Here is a 9,954-nt window from a genome sequence, read left to right as displayed (position 1 = left end):
ATGACGATGACGATATTGGATTTATATCCCACCCTATATGCTGAATCTCAGAGCGGTCATAATCTTCTTTACCTTCTCCGCTCCACAACAGACACCCTGCGAGGTAGGTGGGGCTGAGAGAGCTCTGACAGAAGCTGCCCTTTCAAGGACAACTCCGCCAGAGCTATGGCTGACCCAAGGCCATACCATTGGGCTGCCAAACCCCTGGGCTGGGCAGGGTTCTCCCGCCTGGGAGGTTCCCAACCCACAGGCCCACATCGGGCCAGCGGGGGGAACCTCCCCTGACATCACCAGCTTGATGACATCACCCGTGAGTGATGTTGCATGCCAGCCACTCTAGGCATTTCTGGGAAAACACTATGGTTTTCCCGGACGCTCTAGCATTTTGGGAGGGAAAACTCTATGGTACTCCATTCAGGGACTTCCAAGGGGGCAGCTATGCAGTGTTTCAAATGAAACTGAGAGTTGGCCAGCCAATGAGTAGTACCCTCAATGACACAAAAGCAAAAAACCTTTGTAAGTGCAGCTGAGCAGACTCCCCCCCCCCTCCACAATTGTTTCAGGGAGGTTGGGGGCCACCACCCAAAAGTCCATGTTTTGTTGCTTTATAGCTACCTGGACAAACACAAGGGTTGCCCCATGGGTGCAGAGCAGGAGAGGTGATCCAGCCAGCCCGAGGGTCAGAGACCTCGAAGGGCTTTACAAGTCAGAAGCAGAGCACAGAAGAAGAAGAAGAATCTCTCTGAATCAGAGTCTCAGAGCAGCTTACAATTTCCTTTATCTTCCTCCCCCACAACAGACACCCTGTGAGGTGGGTGGCGCTGAGAGGGCTTTCACAGCAGCTGCCCTTTCAAGGACAATTCCTACAAGAGCTATGGCTGACCCAAGGCCATTCCAGCAGCTGCAAGTTGGGAATCAAATCTGGTTCTCCCAGATGGGAGGCTGTGCACTTAACCACTACACCAAACTGACTCTCTGAATGGAAATTAAGCCACTGTAATGGTCTTAAAAAGATTAAGGTAGTCCTCTGTGCAAGTACCACTCGTTTCCAATTCTGAGGTGACCTCGCAGTGCAATGTTTTCACGGCAGACTTTTTTACGGGGTGGTTTGCCCTTGCCTTCCCCAGTCATCTACACTCTCCTCCCAGCAAGCTGTGTCCTCATTTGACCGACCTCGGAAGGATGGAAGGCTGAGTCAACCTGGAGCTAGCTACCTGAACCCAGCTTCCGCCGAGATCGAACTCAGGTTGTGAGCAGAGAGCTTGGAGTGCAGTACTGCAGCTTTACCACTCTGCGTCACAGGGCTCTTCTTGTAATGATCTTAAAACAGATGAAATATGAGAACAGTGGGTGGCAAGCCTGCAGATGTGTTCTACAGCCATTATATCACTGTAAGCCTCCTAAAACCACAAGGAAAAGCAGAGTGTAAATGTTTTAAAAGAAAACGAAATTAAATATTGCCAAAGCTGCCAGGTTGTCTTCAAGGGCGACCCCAAGGAGAGCACATTGCAGCAGTCTAGGCCCAGCGACTGGCCGCAGAATGGAGCCGGTCCCTGCTTATGTTTTGTTTGGCCCTTCCGAATCTGAATCGAGATAGGGTAAAAGGTTCCTCCATGTTCCTAAGGAAGGTGATAGATTCCCAGTCTGTAAGCAGATTCTGCACTCTGGTTTGTGATTAGTACGCAGACGGTGTCAGGTGATAAAGGTGTCTCTGCCCCAGCACACCACATCTTAGTTTTCACACAGCAACTGTCTCTGCCCCTTCTGCATGCTTTTTTAAAAAAAACATATGATAAGTTTACTGAAAATTCCAAGTTGTACAGAACCTTAGAAAAGGAAGAAGAAGAAGAAGAAAAGGAAGAAGAAGATGATGATATTGGATTTATATCCCGCCCTCCACTCTGAATTAGGCTTCCCAACCCTCCCACCCTGGCGGGGGACCCCAGATTTTGCAGCCTCTTCCCCCGCTCCCCAAAAAAACGGAAGCGGGGGGAGGGGGGAAACAGCGCCAAGGAGCGTGGCGAGCTGCCCCATCTCAGAGCGGGCGATGCCGCTGCGCCGCTGCCGCCTCTTCTCCCCTTCACTGTAGCTGCTCCTCCGAGATGGGCTCAGCCTGAGCCCATCTCGGAGGAGCAGCTACGGTGAAGCGGAGAAGAGGCGGCAGCAGTGCAGCGGCATCACCCGCTCCGCTCCGCCTCTGAGGTAAAATCAGAGAAGGGGAGGGTGGAGGGAAGGAAGACATTTGAAAGGTGTGCAGTCCCTTTAAGTATGATGGCCAAAACTCCCGTTGGGGTTCAGTGATGCTTGTCACACCCTTGCTCCTAGCTCCACCCCCGTGTCTCCTGGCTCCACCCCCAAAGTCCCCAGATATTTCTGGAATTGGACTTGGCAACCCTACTCAGAGTGACTCACAATCTCCTTTATCTTCCTCCCCCACAACAGACACCCTGTGAGATAGGTGGGGCTGAGAGAGCTCTCCCAGAAGCTGCCCTTTCAAGGACAACCTCTGCTGGAGCTATGGCTGACTCAAGGCCATTCCAGCAGGTGCAAGTGGAGGAGTGGGGAATCAAGCCCGGTTCTCCCAGATAAGAGTCTGCCCTTTCAAGGACAACCTCTGCCAGAGCTATGGCTGACCCATTCCAGCAGCTGCAAGTGGAGGAGTGGGGAATCAAACCCGGTTCTCCCAGATAAGAGTCTGCCCTTTCAAGGACAACCTCTGCCAGAGCTATGGCTGACTCAAGGCCATTCCAGCAGGTGCAAGTGGAGAAGTGGGGAATCTAACCCGGTTCTCCCAGATAAGAGTCTGCCCTTTCAAGGACAACCTCTGCCAGAGCTATGGCTGACCCAAGGCCATTCCAGCAGCTGCAAGCGGAGGAGTGAGTAATCAAACCCGGTTCTCCCAGATAAGAGTCCGCACTACACCACTACACCAAACTGAGTGGGGCTGAGAGAGCTCTGACAGAAGCTGCCCTTTCAAGGACAACCTCTGCCAGAGCTATGGCTGACCCAAGGCCATTCCAGCAGCTGCAAGTGGAGGAGTGGGGAATCAAACCCCGTTCTCCCAGATAAGAGTCTGCCCTTTCAAGGACAACCTCTGCCAGAGCTATGGCTGACCCAAGGCCATTCCAGCAGGTGCAAGTGAAGGAGTGGGGAATCAAGCCCGGTTCTCCCAGATAAGAGTTCGCACACTTCACCACTACACCAGACTGAAGTAGTGTCAGATAGATTGATTCCACGCATAACAAAATTCTCCTGTGCCTAAAGTACTATAGTATATATATATCACCAGGGCCTTTTTTGTAGAAAAAGCCCAGCAGCTCATTTGCATATTAGGCCACACACCTTGATGCCAAGCTAGCTGGAACTGCGTTCCTGCTAAAAAAAAAAGCCCCGTATATCACCATTTTATGTAGCATTTAAGTGGCAAGTTAAGAATCTTCCTACAATGGAGGCACCTGTTTCCGAATGAACGCTCCAAGAAGAAGAAAATGAAGACGAAGAAGAAGATATCGGATTTATACCCCAACCTTAGTAGCATGAGTATGTCTCCTGGTGGGTTTTTTTTTTTTGAGGCGGGGCTAGATGGGGTGGGGAATCAGTGTGGAAGGGCAAAAGTGTGCTACTTCCTTGCTATCAGAAAGCTACATTTGATGTCCAGAAAGTTTGGGGATGTAGCATTTAAGAGTCCAGTTCGCCTATAAATAAATATTTAATTATATGAATACTTAAATATATAAATAGATACCCTATTAAGGATAAATTAACGGAGAGTTGGGGCAGAAGTTTTGATTCTTAAGTTAAGAATGTTGCCTTGCTCCTCCCCAAGCCAAACGAAAGGGAATACTCAAATAAAAGGAGAAAGAAGAAGACTGCAGATTTATACCCCGCCCTTCTCTCTGAATCAGAGACTCGGAGAAGTTTACAATCTCCTATATCTTCTCCCCCAACAACAGACACCCTGTGAGGTGGGTGGGGCTAAGAGGGCTCTCGCAGCAGCTACCTTTCAAGGGCGACAACTGCGATACCTATGGCTGACCCAAGGCCATTCCAGCAGGTGCAAGTGGAGGAGTGGGGAATCAAACCAGATAAGAGTCTGCACATTTAACACCTACACCAAACTGGAAAGAGAGACTAGCATGACTTTGACAGAATTATAGTTAGAGAAATGTGCATGCTTGATTATCTGGCATTTGCAGGGATTCTGGGACCTGGCGGAAACACCTGGCATCTGGTTCCCAGCAGTGCTGTACATGTAAATGTGATACAGCATTCGGCCTCTAATACAGTGAACAGAGTCCTCCTCGCTTTCCCCTTGTGTTTCTGCAGTGCGCTAGAGATCAGGGCGCTCTTGAGCTCTGCCCAGTATGGCTCTGTTTCAGACCAGCATCTAAGAAGAGAGCCAGTTTGGTGCGGTGGTTAAGTGCGCAGACTCTTATCTGGGAGAACCAGGTTTGATTCCCCACTCCTCCACTTGCAGCTGCTGGAATGGCCTTGGGTCAGCCATAGCTCTGGCAGAGGTTGTCCTTGAAAGGGCAGCTGCTGTGAAAACCCTCTCAGCCCCACCCACCTCACAGGGTGTCTGTTGCAGGGGGAGAAGATATAGGAGATTGTAAGCCGCTCTGAGTCTCTGATTCAGAGAGAAGTGCGGGGTATAAATCTGCAGTCTTCTTCTTCCTCTTCTTCCTCCTCCTCCACTTCTTCTTCTTCTTCTTCTTCTTCTTCTTCTTCTTCTTCTTCTTCTTCTTCTTCTTCTTCTTCTTCTTCTTCTTCTTCTTCTTCTTCACATACTGGGGACCGACCTATCAGGAGACACCAACAGGTGTGATGTCTGATGTTCCTTCTTAATGGAGTTCGACATTATCCGGTGTAAAGTGCTGTTACGTATCCCAAATCTTAGAGCGGGGGGAGGGGAAGGGGCTTTACATAAATCTACCTGGCACGCGTCTAGCCTCAAATTGGATCGATGCCGATCTCAGAGAATTGCAACAGACTTTGCCATCTCCCGATACGGTGGATCCGGGCTTTATACGGCCCACCAGTCCCAGATTGTCGTCCCCCCACCCCGGCTTTCTCCTCCTTCCCAGAACTTGAAGGTCAAAAGCAATATGGGAGCCCTGCCACACTTCTCTCCACCCCGGCATGGAGTGACCTTCAGCCACGTCGGAGTTCCCCTTTTGTTCCATTAAACGGCGTCATTAAGAATTACGACAGAGCACGCGTCTCCGTTTCCAGGAAAGTAGCATCATTCTCCTCAAAAACGCAGCCAAGAGAGCGGGCCGCGTTTGGGGACCTTTCCTCTTTCCGCCCTGCCCTGCTCAGCTCTGCTTTGCAAGTACAATAAACTTTACCCATTAGGAAAGGTACTGCCAGATCACCGTAGATAAAAACCTGGTGCCCTGATCCGGCTTCTAGCCGCGTGTGGTCTTGCAGGGCTTCTTGCACCAGTGTGGGAGTACGGATGCATGCCTGGCTGGGAAAAAAATAAGGCCGTGCTAGAAGATAAGGTTTAACGAAAACTCATGGGTGATTGTTGTACTCAGATTTTTTTTTTGTAGCAGGAACTCTTTTGCATATTAGGCCGCACCCCCCGATGTAGCCAATCCTCCAAGAGCTTACAAAGAAGAGCCTTGGAATTCTAGCGGGAGCTCCTTTGCATATTAGGCCGCACCCCCTTGATGTAGCCAATCCTCCAAGAGCTTGCAAAAAAGAGCCTTGTAAGCTCTTGGAGGATTGGCTACATCGGGGGGGTGTGGCCTAATAAGCAAAGGAGCTTCTGCTAGAATTCCACCCCTGCCGATGTTACTTCTGCAGTAAGGAACTTCCCTCCCTAAAGAGGTTTCTGGGCTCAGGCCTCAAAAAGCTCTCCAAGGAGATCCAAATGGTTCGATCTTTCTTCCCCTTGCAGGGCACCCCTGGTAGCAGCAACTGGCTTGGCCATATGGGCTGGTTGGATTGCTTAGGGCAACCGGGGCAGGCAGTCAGACAATGTGTGGCCTGCTGTCAGAATGGGGATGGGCCACAATCCCCTCCCGGGAGCAGTCGGACTGCTCAAGGCCTCGATCAACATTTCCCAGGCGCTCCCCATTCATTCAGATGGCCGGGAATGGCAGCAGGGAAGTGCTTGGGGGAATTGCTACCACTTCGTAAGGGGTAACTTTTTAAAGTGGCAGGAAGACGAGTGAGGATGAGGTAAGGGTGGGAGAAGATGAGCACATTAAAGGTGCTTTTTTGGTCTGGACTCCGGTCTTTTCTGCAGCGGCCCCAATTAGCTGTCTGAAAGCAGCCATAGAGACAAAAATGACTCTCTTATCCGAGACCCCTCTTTGACTCTTTTCTTCGAAAGCCCTCTTTGGTGTAGGATGGGCACTGTAGGAGAGGGCTAGTGAGCCTTTAAGGATAGGAGTAGGGTTGCCAAGTCCAATTCAAGAAATATCTGGGGACTTTGGGGGTGGAGCCAGGAGATATTGGGGGCGGAGCCAGGAGGAAGGTTGTGACAAGCATCATTGATTTCCAAAGGGAGTTCTGGCCATCACCTTTAAAGGGACCACATGTCTTTTTAAATGCCTTCCTTCCATAGTAAATAATGAAGGATAGGGACACCTTCTTTTGGGGCTCATAGAATTGGACCTCCTGGTCCAATCTTTTTGAAACTTTGGGGGGTATTTTGGGGAGAGGCACCGGATGCTATGCTGAAGATTTGGTGCCTCTACCTCAAACAACAGCCCCCCCTAGAGCCTCATATACCCGCAGATCAATTCTCCATTATACCCTATGGGAATAAGTCTCCATAGGGAATAATGGAGTTCCCAGCAGACATTTCCCTCCCTCCCCTGCTTTCTGATGACCCTGAAGTGGGGGGAGGGCCTCCAAACCAGGGGATCCCCTGCCCCCACCTGGGGATTGGCAACCCTAGATCATAGGAGCCTACATGCCCACAAGGGTCTGTTCTCCTTTGTCCCCTACTCTGAGGACCAAGACTTGTTAAAAAATTCCTTCCTTCAGGCAGAGGAGAGCAGCGTCTGGTTGGTCCAGAGAAAGATTGCCTGTCCTTTAGGCATGATGAGCTGCTTCGACTGGAGGTCTTGAGCTATACAATAAAACCACAGTACAAATATCTCCCTGCCTTGCTGCGGGTGAGTTTTACAGTTTTGCGTCTGGTGGGCTTCTGCTGCAGCTATTTCTCCTGCTCCCTGAACTCCAGATCTCCTTGCCACACTGTAGGTGTCAAACACAGGGGTAGAATTCTAGCAAGAGCTCCTTTGCATATTAGGCCATACCCCCCCCCCCGCCCCGATGTAGCCAATCCTCTGAGAGCTTACAAAAAAGAGCTTGTAGAGAGATCCCATTTTATGCACCCTGTTTTTCTAATGGCTAACTTATATTATTTCTCTTTTAGAACAGTGCATCAGAATATTTGGGGTTTTTTGTTTTTGTGTTCCTACCACGGTGGGAACCTGCGCGGCCTGGGCTGCGGGATCTGCATTGGCTGCCGGTTGTGTACCGTGTTCGCTATAAAGTGCTGGTTATTACCTTTAAAGCCCTGTATGGCCGAGGACCTGCCTACCTAAGGGACCGCCTCTCCCCATATGTGCCCCAGAGAGCACTGAGATCTAGCTCTCAGAACTTACTAACAATCCCTGGGCCAAGAGATGCTAGGTTGAAGGCTACTAGGGAGCAGGCCTTCTCGGTGATGGCCCCTCGTTGGTGGAACCACCTTCCAGAGATGGTGCGAGCCCTGCGGGACCTGAACCAATTCCGCAGGGCTTGCAAAACATTTCTTTTCCAGCTTGCCTTTGAGATGGAACCCGATTAATCTGACGTATGCACATCTAGCCATCTTATAGATATTATGATCACAGTATTTTAGCACCCATTTATATTTTATCTATTTTAAATTAATTTATTATATAATTGATATATTAAAATTGTTTACATTGTTTTATATGAATCATGGGATTTCCATGTCTGTTAGCCGCCCTGAGCCCGCTTCGGCGGGGGAGGGCGGGATATAAAAATAAAGTTATTATTATTATTATTATTATTATTATTATTATTATTATTATTATTATTATTAATTTATTTTGTATTGACATACTCAAATGGGGGATATTGGCTGTTTGTCTTATTGCATTTACCGACCCATCCTCCACTGTATTTTAATGTCTTCCTTCTTTTCTAATGGCAAGCTATAACGGATGTTATCATCTCTTGAGAAACCACGCCCTCTGTTTAAACTAACAAAGCCAGAATGTTACCTAGATTTATGGCACCGCACCTACAACAGCAGTCTGCTTTTTTTATCACCCTCCAGTGTTTTTTCTGCCCTGTTTTGTCCTAACTCTAACAAGCACAGATCCCGATTTGTGTTTCTTTTAATCTGCTAAAAACATTCCCATGATTCCACACTGCCCACTTATATTAAGAACTGCTGCTTCCATTCCCACTTGTCTGATGAAGTCTGCTTAAGAGCATACGCAAGCTTTCATTTTGAATAAAACTTAGTTGGTCTTAAAGGCGCGCTTGTCTACTGCTTTGTTCTATTGCTTCAGACCAACACGGCTGCCTTTTAAGCTCTTGGAGGATTAGCTACATCAGGGGTGTGTGGCCTAATATGCAAAGGAGCTCCTGCTACAAAAAAAACCCCTGACTGTACCCATGCTAACGGGTGGTGGAAGTGGGGTGGGGGACGTCAGGGAGACACTTTGAGGAAATACTACAAGAGTGTTGATGTTTTAAGCATGTTTGTCTTTTGAGCAAAAAAATAATATCATTAACTGGAACCGGGGTGGAATTCTAGCAGGAGCTCCTTTGCGTATTAGGCCACACAACCCTGACGTGGCCAATCTTCCAAGAGCTTACTAAAAAGAGCCTTGTACGCTCTTGGAGGATTGGCTACATCAGGGAGGTGTGGCCTAATATGCAAAGGAGCTCCTGCTAGAATCCCACCCCTGATTGGAACGGACTCAGTCCGGTGGCACCTTATAAGATCAACAAAGTTTTATTCAAGGTATAAGTTTTTGCGTGCACACACCCTTCTTCAGATACAGTTGTGCACACATGCAAAAGTTTATACCATAAATAAATTTTGTTGGTCTTAGATGTGCCACAGGAGGTGGCGGCGGCTACAACCATTACCAACATCAAAAGGGGATTGGATCAACATATAGAACAGAGGTCCATCAGTGGCTATTAGCCACAGCGTATTGTTGGAACTCTCTGTCTGGGGTATGTGATGCTCTGTATTCTGGGTGTTTGGTGGGGCACAGTGGGAGGGCTTCTAGCAGTCCTGGCCCCACTGGTGGACCTCCTGATGGCACCTGGGTTTTTTTGGCCAATGTGTGACACAGAGTGTTGGGCTGGAGGGGCCATTGGCCTGATCCAACATGGCTTCTCTTATGTTCTTATGTGACACAGAGTGTTGGACTGGATGGGCCATTGGCCTGATCCAACATGGCTTCTCTTATGTTCTTATGTGTGACACAGAGTGTTGGACTGGATGGGCCACTGGCCTGATCCAACATGGCTTCTCTTATGTTCTTACGTGACACAGAGTGTTGGACTGGATGGGCCATTGGCCTGATCCAACATGGCTTCTCTTATGTTCTTATGTGTGACACAGAGTGTTGGACTGGATGGGCCACTGGCCTGATCCAACATGGCTTCTCTTATGTTCTTATGTGACACAGAGTGATGGAATGGATGGGCCATTGGCCTGATCGAACATGGCTTCTCTTATGTTCTTCTGTGACACAGAGTGTTGGACTGGATGAGCCGTTGGCCTGATCCAACATGGCTTCTCTTATGCAACACAGAGTGTTGGACGGGATGGGCCATTGGCCTGATCCAACATGGCTTCTCTTCTGTTCTTATGTGACACAGAGTGTTGGACTGGATGAGCCGTTGGCCTGATCCAACATGGCTTCTCTTATGCGACACAGAGTGTTGGACGGGATG

This window comes from Heteronotia binoei, chromosome 17, assembly GCF_032191835.1.
Source record: "Heteronotia binoei isolate CCM8104 ecotype False Entrance Well chromosome 17, APGP_CSIRO_Hbin_v1, whole genome shotgun sequence".
Lineage (NCBI taxonomy): Eukaryota > Metazoa > Chordata > Lepidosauria > Squamata > Gekkonidae > Heteronotia > Heteronotia binoei.
Note: the sequence above shows the minus strand (reverse complement) of the source record.